At 48.5% G+C, this 21,213-nt stretch overlaps 2 pseudogenes; both read left to right on the plus strand.

The window, feature by feature from the left end:
- Positions 1-222: 222 nt before the first annotated feature.
- On the plus strand, positions 223-13,110 carry LOC146203852 (uncharacterized; annotated as a pseudogene).
- A 4,217-nt stretch (positions 13,111-17,327) lies between these two features.
- Positions 17,328-20,570, plus strand: LOC146203853 (uncharacterized; annotated as a pseudogene).
- Positions 20,571-21,213: the final 643 nt, after the last annotated feature.

Raw genomic sequence — 21,213 nt, forward strand, 5'->3', positions numbered from 1 at the left:
CTAAAAAGGTTGCAGCTCGCATTTGACAAGAAACCAGAATTTGAACGGTCGAGAGGCGCGACTCCAGAGAAAGCAAGCGAATCGGAAGCGTATCAAACGGGACGAAAAATTCAGATGCAGCCGTACAAAGTGGGCGAAGACCTTGGGTTGTATCTCGTTAATTTTGAAAGGGCGTGTGATAAAAAGGGATACGCTAAGAAGTCATGGCCAGAGAAGCTAATGATGGTGTTGCCCTGTGAGGCGGCTGCCATAGTCGCGAGGCTGGATGCGGACGAGGCCGATGACTACGAGAAAGTGAAGGCTAGCCTGCTCAGAAGGTACCATTTGTCGGCAGAAGAATTCCGTCAGCGGTTGAGAGGCGCCAGTAAGAAATGTGGCGAGAGCTATGCAGACTTTGCATGCAGTTTGAAGGCCAACCTTAAAGAATGTTTGAAGGGCGCGTATGCGTACGAAAGTAAAGATAAGGTCGTGTAGTGTGTAGGCCCAGAGCAATTTTAAAACAGCATCCCCGAATCAGTTAAGCTCTGGATTCAAGACAAGGAGGAAGTGAGAAAAGTAGAGAAAGCCGCAGAGTTAGCGGACAAATACACGGCGCGGAGGAGGTTAGGCTCCGATATAGGCGGGCCTGAAAAGAACAGTTTCGGCATGAGGAAGCGTTTTGTGCCGAAAAACGCACAATATAGAAACCCCAGCCCGTGGAAGGCGCAAAATAGGTCACGGAAAGAACTGAGGGTGGTTAAGGCAGACCGAAGCGCAGAAATCGCTGACAAGAGTTCGAAACCAGAAAACCGTTTTGTTGTTTCAACTGTCAGGAGACCGGACTCATTGCTGCAAGGTGCAAAAAGCCGCGGGTAGCCTTTTCATACGCAGATGACAGTGATGAAAATTTGGAGCTCCTACAGCCATACATTCACGAGCTCAAAGTAAATGGAAACCGTGCAGAGTCCTTGGGGACAGCGGGGCCGCAATAGACATTGTTCATCCTTCCTATGATAAAGAGGAAGACTTGACTGGGGAGGTGGCATGGATAGAGCAGGTGCTAAAAGATCAACGTCTGTGCCTTCCGATGACAAGGGTAGTGATTTTCGGCCCGTTCGGAGAGTTAGTGACAGAAGCCGCTTTCTCGCGCGCGGTTTCATTACAGTGCCTGTGCCTATTTTCGACTAGGTAGAATCAGTTGCTGCATGAACGGGGTCAGAAGCTAGCAGAGGGAACAGTAAAAGCCCTGAGGAGATCAAACTCGCGCGAGCTAGCCACCAAGCTTACATACCACCAGGCATCAGAGACGTCTAGCCAGGGGAATGACATTCCCGATAATCAGGAACCAAACGCACCAGTTGCAGTTCGTGCAGACAAGGGGCGACCCGAACCAGAGGTCAAAGAAAGGATAACGAGTGGCCGCATTCAGGAAGAATGCAGTACGGGTTCCGTGTTGCAGCCAACCTCTCCGTGCATGGACCGCCTGCTGCGCGTCAACAAGATTCGTTAAAAGCAGAACAGGAACTGAACCCCAGCCTGTTAAAGTGGCACTTTACAGCTCGTGAAGGCATCGCTAGGCGAAATGTGACAATACATCACAAGGGCGGACTGCTGTATCGGCACTACAAAGACAAAAAGGGTAGAACACTAGACCAGCTGGTTGTCCCTGAAAAGTATCGCTCTGACCTACTGAGTCTTTGCCACGGTAACAATTGGTCAGGGCACTTAGGCGTGAACAAAACAAAGGAAAGGCTGCTTGGAGAATATTACTGGCCAGGCTGTTTCAAGGACGCTAAACGCTACGTTCAATCGTGCGACGCTTGTCAGCGCACAGGAAAGCCAGGTGAGAAATGGAAGGCACCTCTAAAGCTAGTTCCGCTGATTTCAGAACCGTTCCGTCAACTGGTCATTGACACAGTGGGACCACTGCCTAGAACCAAGTCAGGATATAAGTACGTCCTCCCTATGATCTGCCCCGCTACAAAGTTTCCGGAAGCGGTACCTCTGAGGGAACTTAGCTCAGCGGAGATAGTCAATGCACTCCTTTGAGTTTTCGCCCAAATTGTCTTCGCAGCAGAAATTCAAGCTGACCAGGGGACAGTTCTCACGAGCGCACTGACGACCACGTTTTTGCATAGGTGTGGCGTGAAGTTCATACATAGTTCGGTCTATCACCCTCAGTCCAATAGCGTAGAAAAGTGGCATTTAATGTTTAAAAGAGGGCTGCAAGCTACATGCTACGAGCACAAGGATGACTGGGAAAGTTGTCTCCCACCAACGCTTTTCTCCCTGAGAATGGTTCCACATGAAGCCACAGGTTTCACCCCCGCCGAACTAGTGTACGGAAGGGCTCTCCGTTCTCCGCTTAGTTTGCTAAGGGAGATGTGAGAATGGACGGGCGAAAGTCAGCCAGTCGTAGAGTACGTGCTGCAGCTGTTAAATGGTCTCAACACCACGCGAGAACTAGTGGACGAGAACCTGAAAATGGCTCAGGAAACTGCCAAGTTTTACTACGACCAGAATGCTAGAGTGAGAAATTTTAAGGTAGGGGATAAGGTGCTCATTCTCAAGCCTTCGCGAAAAAACAAGGTAGAAGTTCATTAAGTCGGACCTGTAGAAGTTGTAGATCGTCTCTCTGAAACCAACTACACTTTGAAGATGCCGGGGAGAGGCCAGCAGATAAAGGTATACCACTGCAATCTAATGAAGCCCTATCTTGAAAGGAGCGGGGTGGCAAACATGGCTATAAACATACCGGAGGAGGTACTAGCCGAAACTCCCGAGTGGAACGGAAATGACAACAAACATTCTAACAGCATAAACGATCTCGTGGCTCGTTCCGCGAGCACAAAGGTTCTAGAGCCAACTCAACTACAGCAACTAAAGCAGCTGCTTTGCTAATTCCAGGACAGTTTTAGTGGCCGGCAAGGAAAGACAGACCTCATCACACAGGAGATAGAACTAACCTCTACCGAGCCAGTAAGATTGAAGGCTTACAGGGTTTCACCTAGACAAAAAGAGATAATTGAGGCCGAGATCAAACACATGTTAGAATTGGGCGTTATAGAACCAGCGGAAAGTGACTACACCTCTGCTTTGATCCTTGTAGAGGCACCGGGAAATGATCCTTGGCCCTGCGTGGATTACCGAAAGCTTAACGCCATAATTAAAGACCAGCTGTATCCAATCCCGAATATAGAGAGGATAGAGACCGTAAGCGCTGCCCAGTACATATCCACGCTGGACCTGGTAAAGGGCTATTGGCAGGTTACGCTCTCGGAGAATGCACGCCGATATGCGGCATTCATTTCGCCTGTGGGGCTCTAGTTCTGAGTTTCGGGCTGAAAAATGCGCCATTTAGCTTTTATAAGCTAGTGGACATCGCCCTCAAGGACATGTACGAGTTTGCTGTCCCATATCTCGATGATGTGGCTGTCTTTTCTGACTCCTGGGAAGACCATATTTCCAATTTCAGGAGAGCGCTAAGCCAGTTGCGTAACGCCGGGTTAACCATAAAAGCAGAAAACTGTAATTTTGGTTGCTCGCATGCAGAGGTGGGCATTTGACCTCAAAAACCTCGACCTCACCTCAAACTCAAAAACTATTTGGCGACCTCACTCAACCTCAACCTCATCAATTCAGGTTGAGGTCCCCCAGGCGACCTCACCTCACTTTTCAGGTGACCATTGGCGACCTCACTCAAACTCACCTCAAACTCAAAATGTGAGGTTGAGGTCGGGTGCTCGACCTCAAAAAAAAATCATTAAATTAAACCGCAACTTAAAGCTAATATACATTTCTCGGTAATGCTAGGGTATATAGGCTAGCCAGAATTTTGTCGTATGAAGGCTGTAATTTACTCATAAATTTCATACAACAATTAATATCCAGGATAAAAGCAGAAAAACTCCGGACACTACATGTCCAACTCTGCACTAAAATGGCAATCCTCTCCCCCTCCTCGCCTACCCTTTTGTGGTCGGTTTCAATCTAAGGCCTATATGGGTACAACGTTACTACGCATAGGCCCATAATGCAATACAAAGAGTTTAACCCAACTGACTCATACAGTTTGTTATTCTTACCTAGAGGGAAAGCTGTGCTGCCGTCTATGGGAGTTTACATGGAGTTTCCAGATGGCCAGTTCAGCCACCATAGGCGCTCAAAGCATCATGGGCTGGAGAGCAACCGAGTGCAGAACTACAACTTTTGGCCAAAACTAATGCAAAGATAAACGTTGTTCTACCGTAAATAATGTCCTAATATTGAATATTGTGACTATAAATTGCAAAAAGAGAGAGAAACAGCATGTTGGTGTGATATGTATCTAATATAAGCGATGGCTCTTTCTCCTATTGGCTTAGTTTCGAGTAGCACAAATACCAATATTTCGCACTTAATAAGCAAAGTTTGAAATAAAAAAACGTTGTGAAAATATTTATGGTTGTGCAATCACTTAAGGAAGTTTTTAGTGGCATTTCGGGACTAAAAACCATTTATTGGCGACGTCTGCTTTTGCGCCTTCGCTACTATGGTTTTCGTGGTCTATGTACGCACCTTCAAATGATGATGATGACGAAAAAGAAACAACGCAGTAACGCCACTCCACGTACCCGAGAAAAACCGACTGTCCCGCAACAAGTAGCACACCGGCCCAGGATTCTTAGCGCGCCCATGGTGGCTGAAGTGCAGCGCCCTCAGCTTTCCCTCTAGTTAGTGTAAGGAACTCTATGATCTGACCCACGTGAATAAGATTCGTATTAGAAATAAAACAAGCCAGTTCTTACTCTAAACTGAAAAGCCAAATGCTGTTGACCCTAGTGACGACGACAACAATGACGATATGCTCTTTTTCTTTTCTTGCCACATAGCACTAAACAGACAGGGACACAGCTAGACACACGGGACGGGCGCTTTTTTTTATCGCCCGTCCAGTATATCTGGCTGTGTCCCTGCCTGTTTAGCGCTGTCAGGCAAGAAAGCCGACACCAAATCGCCCAAGCTTCCATCCTTGCTCTTTTTCTTAATTCGAAAAAAAAAATGGATGATTGCCGTGCATTTTTTTTAATACACTGTACATTGTTTTGCGACAGAATACATTAAAATAGGAAAAAAATAGGAATACATTCGTGCCTCGTTAGTACGGACGCTTTGGTTTCCGACCAAAGCTGTCCATAAAGCGAGTCATCCATAATAACGAGTCATGAATAAAAACGAAAAGTATATACTTGAAAAAAATTTATAATTAATGGCTGCTGTTTTAATTAATTTGGGTATATAAACACAGCCGAGATGTCGATGCTACCCTCTTCTCCATAGATCCGTCGATCCGAAACGTCATGTCTGTCCTTAAACCTTGTCAGCCATCCTCTTGAGCAGCTGAAGTCAGTAACGCCTAGACAGAGCGTAGAATATTTCTCAGTAAACATCCCCCTGTTTTACTGAACAAAAATTCCGTAAGTCATCACAGGTAAAACCTATCAAGACGGAGGAGCAGAAGCACTCATAATGTTGCCGAGGCAGCGAGCCTTCTTTTGAAGCATTTCGTCGCTCACGACAGCACCATTCGCGTACACATTCCCGAACCACATTAACAAGGCTGACTCCATTTCTTCGAACTGTGCTTGGCGCGGTCGGACTGTGGCTTTCGCTGCAATGCCGACGTTGAGTCATTTATCGGAGTCCTGCAGTATATATAGATGGTATACCGTCGACCTGGCGAGGCTGAGGCCTAGTTGAACTTCGGTCCGGTCTTTCGTGGCTTGGATTGACTGAGATGGCTTTTGCCGCTTGTATTCACAGATTTCCCGCTTCGCGCCTAAGTTCAGCTCCACTCTTTTGCGTTTAACTCTCGCCATGTCAAAAGTCAGACTAAAGTTGAGGGTTACAGGCTCCTGTTTCTTTGCACTCTTTTTCCCTAGCTAACCTCCCTGACTTTCCGTTCTTCTGATTCTCTTTCTTGCCTTGTACTGTTTCTGTAAGGAAGCGAGGGAGTCAAGTTGGCAGGCTACTATACAGAAGGCTATCAAACAGCCCTTTCCAGTGCCGTTTGTATGTGTTCCTATGAAACAAACACTGCAAGCTGAAGTGCATTTTAGAACGCCGTACGAAGAACTCAGACCTTTTCAAGGCCGCATCGTTGACTCAAGGTGAAGCCGACATGCGGATCGCTGTGTTGCAAAATGTGGTAGTTCGGTAGCGCAACAGTGACGAAAACCAGGAGCATGAGAAGGAAATTCCTCCAGGACGGGACGCCTGGTCCTGGTTGCGTGCTCATCACCATTCTTTTGTCGCTGTACTTCGTGAGTGTGTCTTAACCCTGACCGAAAAGCGTTAACGGCTTCATGAAACACACTTTGTGTTCTGGGATAGAAAAACTTCAGTTCCCACCCCCAATTTTGGCGCTTGTCTTTCTTTTGATAACTTCTTTCTTACGCTTTTACCGGCCTCTCTTCTGGTCACGTTCAGCAGAATTTATTGCGACCACATGCTGCTATTTTCCCGACTGCGGCCTTTAGTTGCAGTGCTGCCGCTGCACCCAGAAATCTCCCGGTTCCCTCCTTTTGGGGTCTTTCTTAGTTAGCTGACCCTCGGTTTGCTGTGTACGATCCCTGCCATCCACCCTCCTTTCCTCCTCCTCCTCCTCCCTTGCTTTCCGCTCTTGCCCCCCCCCCCCCCCCCCCCCCCCCCCCCCCCCCGCGGCGCACTCGCCGCGGCATCTGGCAATCAAGAATCAACCAGAAGGGGAAGATGTCTCGTCTTTAGTGTAGTAACAACATAGTTAGAAAACCAGAATAGCATGGACCTGCAATCAAGACAGCTAATTTTATGTTGAGCCGGTCTCCTCATCAAAACAAAGTAATAGCCTCCACCTTGATTCGAACCTCCATCCCTCGTAACCCCAACCGAGAGCTTTAACCAACTACACCCCGTTAGGATTTTTTTTTCCAGCCTGACTGGTTTCCGCTGGTGACACGGTATTTATCTTTGCCTGCCTTTTGGTTGTCTTTTCTGTTGTGCAGCTCAGCAACGGCTGAATGCTTTGTAAATAGTCTGTGCACATAGCCCTTTCTGCACATAACCGCGCGTGATAACGTTACGCGCGGTATAGGAGTAGCGACTCTAAATTCTCCTTCTTGAGAATGATAGTTGTGATGATAATAGGCTAGTCAGCGGCTAATTTCGGGCGAGCATGTACTCAGCATTGGACAGGATTGTATTGGACTAGATTAGATTGGACTGGATTCGATTAGACTTGATTGTAGTGATTTGGATTGGACAGGTTTGGATTGAATTGTATGTGTTGGATTGAATTGCATTGGAATTGAATGTGTTTGACTGGAATGTACTGCAGTTGATTGGACTGGATTTGATTAGACTGGATTGGTTTGTATTGGATTATAGTAGACTGGATTGGTTTGGATTACACCCAATTGGATTGGATCAGATTCGATTGAAGAGGAGTAGGCAGCCCAGCGGCAACATAAATGCTTTCGCTACGTAAATCCTGGCTTAGCTGAGCTAAGCCACGGCCTTTTTTTTACGTTTCCCGCTGTGGCATTTGCGCTAAAAGGCTGCGCTCGTTGAGCGCCTTGCCCATTCGCGGGATGCACACCACAGCACGTGCTTCTGCGTGCAGCTCAGAGGAGCGCAAGCCAGTTCATAGCCCTTGATTCCTACCGTGAGCAAAATAGAAAGGGAGAGCGTGGAAGCAAGTTCCAGGAAGGCACTTGCGCACATCAGCAAAGTCTACGTCAGCCGGAGCCGTCGACACAGGAGCCTTGAAGTCAGCTCGATGGCGCGCTTTTCCCGACAGCAAGCACTGCAGGCTGAGCAAACTCAAGCTGACTCACCTGTTCCCATCAACCAAAACGAGGTGCTTGTGGTGGCTAAGTTGGGAGGCCACTAAACAGACGCACCTGCTACCAACTCGAAGAACCCCGTTAACTTCATTGTGAAATTGGTGAGATCGTTCTCGATGATGAAAGCCTGGACTTCAGTGAGATGCCCCAGTTGTAGCCTTTTAGCCTTTTAAAACTGAAATCCAGGAGCGTAGGTGCGAGAGTCAGATTTTCGCCTTGCAGATGAAACTTTTGAAGGCAAAATTGTTTTGATTCGACTGAAATGTTGCGATCAGTGTGGATTTCGCATAGAGTGAACGTAGTGAACCTTTCTTTCATTTTTGCGTCAAATACATTCTGTCGGCTCTGAATCATTGAAGCATATTTGTGGTTTTTCAAGATTTAAACAATTGTAAACAAACTTCCATGACTCTCCGTTAATCACAATCGCAAGTCTGGTGGTCAAGTTGCAGCTCACATAACGGCAGAGCTTTAAGAAGATCACCCCGTCAACCTTCCACTACTTTTCCAGAAAAATCACGACCGCTTTCACCTCATCGTTATGGGAAACACTATAACGTGTGAGCAGTGTGGGTGTGTTGAAACTATTGCGCACATACTTTGTGAGTGGCCTCAGTTTGAGCGTGAGCGCACTTTCCTGGCTGCTACACTTCGTTGCTTGTACTCTCGCGCTCTTACTGAAGAAAAGATTCTGGGCCCTTGGATGACTCCTTCATCAGAAAGGAAATCAGTGAAGGCACTACTTAAGTTTTTAAAGGATTCGGGGTTGAGTTCAAGACTTTAACTGCACAATAGACTCCTTCTCTTCGCATCCTTTCTTTCTTTTTTTTCCTTTGTTCCCCTCCCCACGTGTAGGGTAGCCTACTGGGCATCGCCTGATTAACCTTCCTGCCTTTCTATTCTATTTCTGTCTCTCTCTCTCTCTCTCAAACACATCTGCTTCTCAGCATGCTTTCCCACTCGCCGCACTGCGGTCGATGACGTCTAACGGTTCTACTTGTGTAATGCAGCCGCGCAACTGCCTGGAGCGATGTTACAGAACTTGATCAGTTCGCATTCAGTTCGAAAAGCTCGCTGTGTTGGGCTGGAAGCAGGCTGTTTTTTTTTTCATTGCGCAAGTTAGCCCTTCGGCATAAGGGTTTAAATATATTAATACAGGCCTGTGGCCCCCAAAGAATGCCAACAGCTCTCGGTGGTGTGAGCCATGTATCCATACCCCAGTGTCAGGCGGTCTGGTAGGGTGGTAAGAGTGGCTTCTAAGGTGTGCCATGTGGGCCACGCGAAGACCAGGACAAGTTGTTGGGAAGTGGTCTATTGTGGCCTGCATAGCAGGGGCTGGACAGAACGGGCAGTTCAGGGACGCAGTCTGGGTGGTCCGAGAATATTTTACAGCAGGCGTTAAAGCAACACACACGCGGATTCTTCTCAGCGTCAACTCCTCACGGAGTTTGATCCACACGGTGGAATTAAAGCACGCGTGGAGCGGCGAAAAAATTCTTTCGCAAGCACTATGGCCTCCCCTGAGGACAACTTTAACATCAGCCGAGGATATGTCACTTTCTGGGAACAGGAGGCATCATCAGTTTCTGTGAGACGGAGCGTAGTTTAGGGAGCCCACACCACACTCACAGGGCAAGGAAATGATTGCACAATATTGCAAACATCGTTGATGATGTCCAAGGTATTAGATATACTCCGTAATGCTCGGACGGCTTTGCTGGATTCTGTAAGATCAAAATGGTCGGGGTGCAGCATATAGGCTGTCTGCTAATATAGACAAACCATCGCGAATGGCAACAAGCTCTGCTACTAGAGAAGGAAGGTGCGTTGCTTTTGTTCTATATGAACATACCTGGCGTATTTCAGGAAGCAATGGACAAATGAGGATAGTATGTAAACTCTCATAGCCAGTGCGTGCTTTTACGTAAACTTGAAGCCCTGTGTAGTGTCTGTGTAATGATCTGGCTTCGCTGCTTGCACCGGATGTTGAACTTGGCGCTTTTCTCGTAGCAGACAGTTGTTTGTCATTTGTGGCCGATTCCGTGGAAGTTCCGAAGGCGTTGCTTCAAGCAGCGTACAAGACGAATAAAAATAATGCGCTAAATTCAGACGCTGCAGGAATAGCTTCCAGTTGTATGACATTGTCTCTACGTCGAACTCCGGGCACACCGCCATCACAACGTTCGAACAAGCCTTCTGTCTATTTAACAAGAGCACAATGGGATCGACTTGAGGCTATAAATCGAGAGGCAATGAGGGTCATCACCTGCCTCCCTCGCATTACACCAATCGTGGCACTCCAAGAAAACGCACAACTAAACACAATAGATGAACTGGTGCAGCAACGACGTGATGCACGCAAGCTTGAGGCCACACTCTCTCACGCAACGTGTGCTCTGAAGGCTTATGCTTCGAAACATTCACTACTACCACCGCCACTGCCAGTTCTCCAACCTTGGCGTTTTGTACAGCTGAGCGATAATAAGCCGACTGATTTACGCCGACCAAGAACACAGGAAACGGCGTCGTCACTTCGCGACCGAATTATGGAACAAGACGCCCGCTTGCCACATGGTTCCATTATAATTTACGTCGACGCAAGCATCAAAGCCTGTGAAGAGATAACAGCAGTTCACTATCCTAGCAAATCTTCATTGAACAAGACGTCAATATTTCAATTACCGGAACCTCCATCTTCTTTTGTGCGGAACTGCTTGCAGTGCAAGAGGCGCTTCGCCCTGTGACCGCCATTCCCATGCTTCCCACGGCCCGTATTATCATACGTACAGATGCCCTCCAGGTGACAAAGCTACTTAGACGAGTTAGTAGTAGCCCGGAAATCTGCCAGATCATACACAGTCTAGCGGCTCGCATACCAAATCCAATTCGTATTGATTGGACCCCGCGTGACCTTTTAAGTGCTCAAAGCCAAGTGGATGCTGCAACCCGCCTATCAAACTCGACATCGACATCGCCAAACCTCATAAAATTAGACAATGCCACCCTGCTTTTAACAAGAAAGGAGCACCTCCGGCGCCGTACACGTGCTCTTATACCTCCGTGTACGGTAAGCCTCCCCCGCGGTCTAACCCGTGCAGAGGAGGTGGCGCTTCGGAGGATTAGAGTTGGGGTGGCCCTAACACCAGCAGTGATCCGAAAGTGGCCACAATTTCGGTATTTATATCCACACCCTGGGTGCCCCATCTGCAAGTCTAAAAATATAGAAGCAGACATCCATCACCTACTGTGGGATTGCCCAGCGTTGAAGCCAACGCGGATCCGGCACCTGGTGGCAGCTGGCCTCTCCCCCCATAATCCGGAGTCATATGCTGTTTGGACACTGGGACCGCATCATCGTTCACTCCTCGATTTCATTGCATCAGCCAACCTTTTTTCATTTATTTGACCACATCCCTCATCCATCATGACATTCCTCTTATGCCCTGAGGCAATAAACTTCGCAAAAAGAAAAAAAAAAGCATTCTGTCTGAGCAACTCGCGGTTGTCGTTCGTCTCTACCAGTGTGGAAATTACCAAGTTGTTATCACCAGCGGATTTTTTCTATCCTTCCTCTTCTTCTTGTCGTTGTTCCTCTGCAACAGCGGCGAAACCGGATGCTAGGCAACGGGACGCTGTTTCAGACACTGGCGAAATGCTCAAGGGTAGCGTAGGGTATACCTTTCCTAAAAACAATATTGTTCACATTTAATCTCCGCCTTTAAAGGGTATGTTTCGATAGCGTAGGCTATCAGCCCACCTATAAAACTGTGCTTTACCTAAGCCGTATGAATGTGCCTGCGTGTTCTAGGGATAACGTGAATTTAAATATCATGGCACGCTGATTCTAATGCCACCCTCCCACATGAAAGGAGAGGTCCGAATTGGCGCTCTTTCAGACCCCCACCGACACCGACGCTGAAGGCTCGAGCTGGCTGACGTATTGAATCTTCCGCTTCAAAAATATATTAGGCGCGTTTCCAGTGTGCCGGCTCCGAAACTGCACATGGCTGGCTACAGCAATGGACGAAATACTGAAGACATTGATTTTTTTTTAGCGAGGCAGTCAGCCACCTGAAGGATCGCATATTGTAATTTATGCTGACCTTGTATCATTTCGTGAAATGGGGCACACCCACGTAGAAGCACTGTGCGATAATCGAGTTACATAAAGTGAAAGAAGAAATATCCTGCGCGAGTGCACAGTGTACAGGCGGACACCGAAACGCAAAAATTTCATAGCATTCCAGGACCTTCACTGGAGGTATGTTGAAGCATCAGCTGCTGATATTGTAGCTCTAGGCGTGTTGAGAATTTTACTGTCTTTTATTTTCCGTGTAATGTTTTTTTAATTTTTATGCTTATTTTTCGTTTTTATATTTCTATTTTTTTTTATTTCCAAAACATCCTCCAACATCCTTACGTTAGACAAAAAGAATTAGGAAGATGCTCGCAGAAAGTTTTCGAAAAGTGGTTAGCGCGCTCGAATCAGGCACGGAGGGTTAGTGGTTCTAGTCTTGGCGTGGATGATATCTTTATTACTAATGTTTATTTTTCGTGAGGACGCGCCAGGGTGACTACACAATATTCACAACTCCTGTCTACGCAACTCATGGGGCAAGAAATTTTTCCGCCTTAAGAACTTTTGAGACTCTGGGTAGAAATGTCCAGCGCTGTGGCATTCGCGCTAAAGGCCCGGCGATCATCGAGCGCCTCGCGACTTGCGCGTTCGCGAGAGCCACCCGACAGCACGCGCTTCTGCGAACAGATCAGTAGAGAACGAAAGCTAGATCATTGTCTCCAGTTCCCACTGTTGCAAATGGAGAACGGCAAGGAGAAGAGGCCCAGGCGAGCACTCGCTGAAATCACCAATGTAAGTGTGAGCACGACTGCGCAAGGAACGAACGCTGACGTTGGGTCTACGACGCGGTCTGCACCGCGCCAAGGGCAGGGCGCTCTGCCGAATACGGACGACTCACATGCTCCCACAATCCAAGAAGCCCATCTTACAGAGGTTGAGTTGGGGCGCCACGGAACAGACATTGCTGCGGCCGAAGCGAAGAAGCCTGAGGAGCTTGACAGTGAGATCGGTGAGATCGGTGAGGTCATATTCGCTGGCGAAAGCACCGACTTCAGTGGGATGCCTGAGTTGGCGGATTTTGAGCTTGGTAGCCAGGAGGGCTGGCGCGAGGAATCTGAGACTCTTCCTGAAGATGGACCTGTCAACGACCAAATCGCTGAGGTCCCCCTGGACTCACTCTGCGATGAATGAGGACTTCCGCATAAACTGAATGTGGTGAAGCTTTTTTTTTTCTGTGTGTGTGATAAATACATTGTGTTCCATTTGCATTTCTAAAGCATTGTTTGTATTTTCGCATACAATAAATCAAATGTAAACAAGGTTATATGCTATCAATTAATTACCACAAGGTATTGACAATGCACTTCTGTTTTGAGTGCAGGTGGGAGCCAAGGTTTCGGCTACTTAATTCTGATGTTTTCTTTACATCGTCTGCGAGCGACCTGATACGAACTAAACCGAGCTTATGGTATGGTCAGCGGTGGCGTACACTCATCCTTCTTGCTTTCCGGAGCGGCTGAGAGCAAACGCGATACCAGACGACTACGTCAGTGCTCCAGTGTGCAGGCCGACCAGTTTACAAGCCGAGCTTCTTCCACTCTTGACCGAGATAGGCAGGTCTAGATATAAATGTCGAAGCTGCCATTTGGCGTGCGTATCGCCGCTAGTGAAAGTCTGCGGGGCTCATTTGTTCTCTACGAATGTATTCTCAAGAGCCACAGGTTATAAAATGCGGCAGGTTTTCCTGCTCAGGCAAGATGCGATCGCTATGAGATGTTTGCACCGCCTGATATTGTCCTCTGCGCAAAAACAGTGGACCCAGCGGTACAAAAACGGTACTAATGATAAAAGAGCGAGCTTTCTTTGCAACAGCGTTACTTTGAGGCCAGAGAGCCATTAAGCAAGTGTGTGACATGGTGGCAGCATTATAAGAGCCGACTTATTCATATTGTGTTGTCTCTATGCATGCACTGTTAAGGATGGCGACGAGACAGGCGTGAGATATGCCGCTTTCAACCATCGAGACAAGAATTCCCGATCGAAAGAGGTGGAGAGGTCCAGAACGGCGACAGCGCGACTCGACCAAGTGGGGCCATCGGGAAACACAAAGGTTCAAGTGGATCGTGGCGTCTCCCGCATGTGTCAGTACCCTCAAGGCGGCCACACGGTCATCCCCTTCGTCTGGACGACAGCGCGCGGCGGCCCTTGCGAAGCAGACGTTTTTTGCCGAGACCATGAGACGCCGGCGGTCATCGCTTCTCCGATTCGTCTTGCCGACGGCGCGCGGTGGCTCGTTCGACGCAGGTGTGTCGTCCCAGACTATGCGACGCCGGCAGACAGCGAGCTCTTCGTGTGTGTCCTCTACACCGCCACAGCGGCTTCCTCCTTCCTCACCAAGTCTAAACTTTCGAGAGGGCGTGTCTGTGAGAGTGAAAGTGTGGCAATTTGAGTGGCATTAGAGTGATAAGGCCTACTCCCTCGACGACGAGCCCGCCCTTCACCTAGGGGACCTGGGGATTGGTTTGGTTTGGTAAAACTTCATTTCCCAAAGTAGGGGTCCTGGAGGACACTCGGCTAGGCGCCAGGTGTAGAGGGCAGCTCCCACGTCGGCACGAGAGCCCGAAGTTCTCCGCCGCCGCGCGGGCCTCCTTGACAGCCCGAAGCTGATCATGTAGTGAAGCACTTTTTAACACTTTGTCCCAACGTTCCTTGTTCTTGGCGTAGGCGTCGCTCAATGCACAACCACACAGCATATGGTTTAAGTCTACACGGTCACTGCACCGTTCACACACATGTTGTCCATTGTTGTCTGGGTCGATGTGCTTGATGCGCCAGGGGTTGGGGTATGAGTTCGTTTGGAGCAAGAATGGAAATGCTCGTCTGCCTAGATAAAAGTGCTTAGTAAGCTCGTTGTACGTGAATAATTGATCTCTGTACTCGATATGTGGAGTAGCAGGGGAAACCGCACGGACGCGGTTTATGAGTTCTCGCGCCGCCTCGTGTGCGATCTCATTGAGATTCCGCAGGCCGCCCCCTAAGCTGCCATGTGTGCCGGGAACCATACGATGGACTGATCGGTGATGTTACTTCCGCCTAAGATCCGTAACGTCGTCTTGTCTATCCCGCCCTTGGCGAAAGCTCGAGTGACTGCTCTAGAGTCGCTGTATACAGTTGTGAAGTTCGAGTCTTTTAGAGCTAGTGCTATCACTGCTTGTTCAGCTACCTCTGGCTTCTTGGTGTAAAGTGTGAGTGAGTTGCGCGTACGCCCGTGCCCGTCGACTACTGCTACCGAGTAGGCATGTTTTCCCGGTATGTACGCTGCATCCACGAAAGCTGTCTGGTCGGGAAACTGTGCCGCGTCCGCAGCGAGGGCTTTGGCGCGGGCGAGCCTTCTTCCTTGATTGTGGGTCGGGTGTACGTTCCTTGGGAAGGGGGACACTTTGAATGCTTCTCGCACGACTTTAGGTAACTGCAGGACGTTGTCCCTTTCTACTATGGTGTTCAGGCCGAGCTTAAAGAGAATCTCTCTGCCCGCTTTAGTGCTTGATAGGCGTGAAATCTGTGCCGTGTGCTGTGCCTCGATGATTTCGGCAAGGATATTGTGCACTCCTAGCTGTAAGAGTAGTTCAGTGGAGGCATTAGCTGGGAGCCCCAACGCTGTCTTGAAAGCTCGGCGTATGTGTACTTCAAGCCTTCTCTGATGTTCCTTTTTCCAGTTGAGCATTGCAGCCACGTATGTGATGTGACAGAGTACAAAAGCATGAACCATTTGAATAGCGTTGTCCTCGCTCAGTCCCCTGTGCCTATTCATGATGCGCCGAAACATCCGGATCGCGTTTGCAACCTTGATCGTGATGCTCTCAAGCATCGCCCAGTTGGACCCGTTGCTTTTGGATGATTAATCCTAGAATTCGTATTTTATCAACCATAGGTATGCGATTTCCATCCCTGTCCTGTAACTCTATGCCTGGTGTGTGGTGTCGGCGCCAGTCGTTGAACCGGCGTCCTGGTCTTGGGGGGTGGTAGATGAGTAGCTCGGATTCTCTAGAAGAGCAGCGATGTCCCATTGGGGCAAGATGGACCTCGGTAACCGTGATGGCTTCTTGCATGCGCGCTTCCAATTCCGCATCGCTGCCACCGGTGCTCCAGATGGTAACATCGTCTGCGTGTATGGTGTGCTCCGCATCAGCACTTTCCCCCAGTGCGCGAGAAAGCTTTGTCATCGCCAAGTTAAATAAGAATGGTGAAAGCACTGAGCCTTGTGGTGTTCCCTTATCTCCCAGATTAAAGCTCTCCGAGACGTGTTCGCCTATCTGGAGAGTGGCCGTTCGATCCTGCAGAAACGCCTTGACGTAGTGGTAGAAGCGTGTTGCGAGGTTTTGGTCAGATATGGCTTTGAGAATGGCTTGATGTTGAATTTTGTCAAAAGCTTGCTCCACGTCGAGTACCAGTAGCGCCTTGGTGTCTCGTGTGGGGAAAGGGAACATGGGAACACGGACCCTTTAAAACTATGTGTGTGTGCGGGCATCATCACTTCTTCTCCGGAGTCTTTTCTACTACTAACAATATAAATAAACCTGGTTTTCGTCTTTCAACTCCTAACTCCTTCGCTCAGCGGCGCTTCTTCCTGAGGTGGAGCGGGCGTCGATGCGGCCGACGATCCGTCCAGCGATACCCTAGTCCCACCTCTAACGTCTGGATGGCAGCAGTTGAATTGACCATGCGACCTGGTGCTGCTTCTGCGGGTGAGTGCTTGGAATTTGCCAGGCTTCAGATTTAGTGCTATTTATTCTTAACTGCTAGGAATTATTGTGGGTTGTTAAGCGAGACGTGTGTGATTATCTCACTTCAACAGTTGGTCAGTAAAGCCAGGACTCCGAGAGGCAACTATGGCGCTAGAAAAATTGCGGAGGTCAGAATTGCTGTTGTTGTGCGAAGAGTTTGGTGTGGAGGTTCAAGCTAAAATGACAAAACCGGAAATTTGCTCATTGCTTTTGAAATCCGCCGAGGTAGATACAATTTGCGAGGTGTGGTAACTATTCAAAGCGGATAGGGCAAAAGAGGAGGAGGAAGACAAGAGACAAAAAGAGGATCAGAAAAGAGAGAACGAGGAACGGAAGAAAGAGGAAGCTGAAGGGAACAGAATATCGCAGCTAGAATTAGCGGCAGAAGCCGAAGAGCGGGAGCTAAAAAGGTTGCAGCTCGCATTTGACAAGAAACCAGAATTTGAACGGTCGAGAGGCGCGACTCCAGAGAAAGCAAGCGAATCGGAAGCGTATCAAACGGGACGAAAAATTCAGATGCAGCCGTACAAAGTGGGCGAAGACCTTGGGTTGTATCTCGTTAATTTTGAAAGGGCGTGTGATAAAAAGGGATACGCTAAGAAGTCATGGCCAGAGAAGCTAATGATGGTGTTGCCCTGTGAGGCGGCTGCCATAGTCGCGAGGCTGGATGCGGACGAGGCCGATGACTACGAGAAAGTGAAGGCTAGCCTGCTCAGAAGGTACCATTTGTCGGCAGAAGAATTCCGTCAGCGGTTGAGAGGCGCCAGTAAGAAATGTGGCGAGAGCTATGCAGACTTTGCATGCAGTTTGAAGGCCAACCTTAAAGAATGTTTGAAGGGCGCGTATGCGTACGAAAGTAAAGATAAGGTCGTGTAGTGTGTAGGCCCAGAGCAATTTTTAAACAGCATCCCCGAATCAGTTAAGCTCTGGATTCAAGACAAGGAGGAAGTGAGAAAAGTAGAGAAAGCCGCAGAGTTAGCGGACAAATACACGGCGCGGAGGAGGTTAGGCTCCGATATAGGCGGGCCTGAAAAGAACAGTTTCGGCATGAGGAAGCGTTTTGTGCCGAAAAACGCACAATATAGAAACCCCAGCCCGTGGAAGGCGCAAAACAGGTCACGGAAAGAACTGAGGGTGGTTCTAGGCAGACCGAAGCGCAGAAATCGCTGACAAGAGTTCGAAACCAGAAAACCGTTTTGTTGTTTCAACTGTCAGGAGACCGGACACATTGCTGCAAGGTGCAAAAAGCCGCGGGTAGCCTTTTCATACGCAGATGACAGTGATGAAAATTTGGAGCTCCTACAGCCATACATTCACGAGCTCAAAGTAAATGGAAAACGTGCAGAGTCCTTGGGGACAGCGGGGCCGCAATAGACATTGTTCATCCTTCCTATGATAAAGAGGAAGACTTGACTGGGGAGGTGGCATGGATAGAGCAGGTGCTAAAAGATCAAGGTCTGTGCCTTCCGATGACAAGGGTAGTGATTTTCGGCCCGTTCGGAGAGTTAGTGACAGAAGCCGCTTTCTCGCGCGCGGTTTCATTAGAGTGCCTGTGCCTATTTTCGACTAGGTAGAATCAGTTGCTGCATGAACGGGGTCAGAAGCTAGCAGAGGGAACAGTAAAAGCCCTGACGAGATCAAAGTCGCGCGAGCTAGCCACCAAGCTTACATACCACCAGGCATCAGAGACGTCTAGCCAGGGGAATGACATTCCCGATAATCAGGAACCAAACGAACCAGTTGCAGTTCGTGCAGACAAGGGGCGACCCGAACCAGAGGTCAAAGAAAGGATAACGAGTGGCCGCATTCAGGAAGAATGCAGTACGGGTTCCGTGTTGCAGCCAACCTCTCCGTGCATGGACCGCCTGCTGCGCGTCGACAAGATTCGTTAAAAGCAGAACAGGAACTGAACCCCAGCCTGTTAAAGTGGCACTTTACAGCTCGTGAAGGCATCGCTAGGCGCAATGTGACAATACATCACAAGGGCGGAGTGCTGTATCGGCACTACAAAGACAAAAAGGGTAGAACACTAGACCAGCTGGTTGTCCCTGAAAAGTATCGCTCTGACCTACTGAGTCTTTGCCACGGTAACAGTTGGTCAGGGCACTTAGGCGTGAACAAAACAAAAGAAAGACTGCTTGGAGAATATTACTGGCCAGGCTGTTTCAAGGACGCTGAACGCTACGTTCAATCGTGCGACGCTTGTCAGCGCACAGGAAAGCCAGGTGAGAAATGGAAGGCACCTCTAAAGCTAGTTCCGCTGATTTCAGAACCGTTCCGTCAACTGGTCATTGACACAGTGGGACCACTGCCTAGAACCAAGTCAGGATATAAGTACGTCCTCCCTATGATCTGCCCCGCTACAAAGTTTCCGGAAGCGGTACCTCTGAGGGAACTTTGCTCAGCGGAGATAGTCAATGCACTCCTTTGAGTTTCGCCCAAATTGGCTTCGCAGCAGAAATTCAAGCTGACCAGGGGACAGTTCTCACGAGCGCACTGACGACCACGTTTTTGCATAGGTGTGGCGTGAAGTTCATACATAGTTCGGTCTATCACCCTCAGTCCAATAGCGTAGAAAAGTGGCATTTGGTGTTTAAAAGAGTGCTGCGGGCTACATGCTACGAGAACAAGGATGACTGGGAAAGTTGTCTCCCACCAACGCTTTTCTCCCTGAGAATGGTTCCACATGAAGCCACAGGTTTCACCACCGCCGAACTAGTGTACGGAAGGGCTCTCCGTTCTGCGCTTAGTTTGCTAAGGGAGATGTGAGAATGGACGGGCAAAAGTCAGCCAGTCGTAGAGTACGTGCTGCAGCTGTTAAATGGTCTCAACACCACGCGAGAACTAGTGGACGAGAACCTGAAAATGGCTCAGGAAACTGCCAAGTTTTACTACGACAAGAACGCTAGACTGAGAAATTTTAAGGTAGGAGATAAGGTGCTCATTCTCAGGCCTTCGCGAAAAAACAAGCTAGAAGTTCATTAAGTCGGACCTGTAGAAGTTGTAGATCGTCTCTCTGAAACCAACTACACTTTGAAGATGCCGGGGAGAGGCCAGCAGATAAAGGTATACCACTGCAATCTAATGAAGCCCTATCTTGAAAGGAGCGGGGTGGCAAACATGGCTATAAACATACCGGAGGAGGTACTAGCCGAAACTCCCGAGTGGAACGGAAATGACAACAAACATTCTAACAGCATAAACGGTCTCGTGGCTCGTTCCGCGAGCACAAATGTTCTAGAGCCAACTCAACTACAGCAACTAAAGCAGCTGCTTTGCTAATCCCAGGACAGTTTTAGTGGCCGGCAAGGAAAGACAGACCTCATCACACAGGAGATAGAACTAACCTCTACCGAGCCAGTAAGATTGAAGGCTTACTGGGTTTCACCTAGACAAAAAGAGATAATTGAGGCCGAGATCAAACACATGTTAGAATTGGGCGTTATAGAACCAGCGGAAAGCGACTACACCTCTGCTTTGATCCTTGTAGAGGCATCGGGAAATGATCCTTGGCCCTGCGTGGATTACCGAAACCTTAACGCCATAATTAAAGACCAGCTGTATCCAATCCCGAATATAGAGAGGATAGAGACCGTAAGCGCTGCCCAGTACATATCCACGCTGGACCTGGTAAGGGGCTATTGGCACGTTCCGCTCTCGGAGAATGCACGCCGATATGCGGCATTCATTTCGCCTGTGGGGCTCTAGTTCTGAGTTTCGGGCTGAAAAATGCGCCATTTAGCTTTTATAAGTTAGTGGACATCGCCCTCAAGAACATGTACGAGTTTGCTGTCCCATATCTCGATGATGTGGCTGTCTTTTCTGACTCCTGGGAAGACCATATTTCCCATTTCAGGAGAGCGCTAAGCCAGTTGCGTAACGCCGGGTTAACCATAAAAGCAGAAAAATGTAATTTTGGTTGCTCGCATGCAGAAGTGGGCACTTGACCTCAAAAACCTCGACCTCACCTCAAACTCAAAAACTATTTGGCGACCTCACTCAACCTCAACCTCATCAATTCAGGTTGAGGTCCCCCAGGCGACCTCACCTCACTTTTCAGGTGACCATTGGCGACCTCACTCAACCTCACCTCAAACTCAAAAAGTGAGGTTGAGGTCGGGTGCTCGACCTCAAAAAAAATCATTAAATTAAACCGCAACTTAAAGCTAATATACATTTCTCGGTAATGCTAGGGTATATAGGCTAGCCAGAATTTTGTCGTATGAAGGCTCTATTTTACTCATAAATTTCATACAACAATTAATATCCAGGATAAAAGCAGAAAAACTCCGGACACTACATGTCCAACTCTGCACTAAAATGGCAATCCTCTCCCCCTCCTCACCTACCCTTTTGTGGTCGGTTTCAATCTAAAGCCTATATGGGTACAACGTTACTACGCATAGGCCCATAATGCAATACAAAGAGTTTAACCCATCTGACCCATAGAGTTTCTTACTCTTACCTAGAGGGAAAGCTGTGCTGCCGTCTATGGGAGTTTACATGGAGT

Source organism: Amblyomma maculatum, chromosome 1, assembly GCF_055883805.1.
Source record: "Amblyomma maculatum isolate TAMU_Amacu chromosome 1, ASM5588380v1, whole genome shotgun sequence".
Classification (NCBI taxonomy): domain Eukaryota; kingdom Metazoa; phylum Arthropoda; class Arachnida; order Ixodida; family Ixodidae; genus Amblyomma; species Amblyomma maculatum.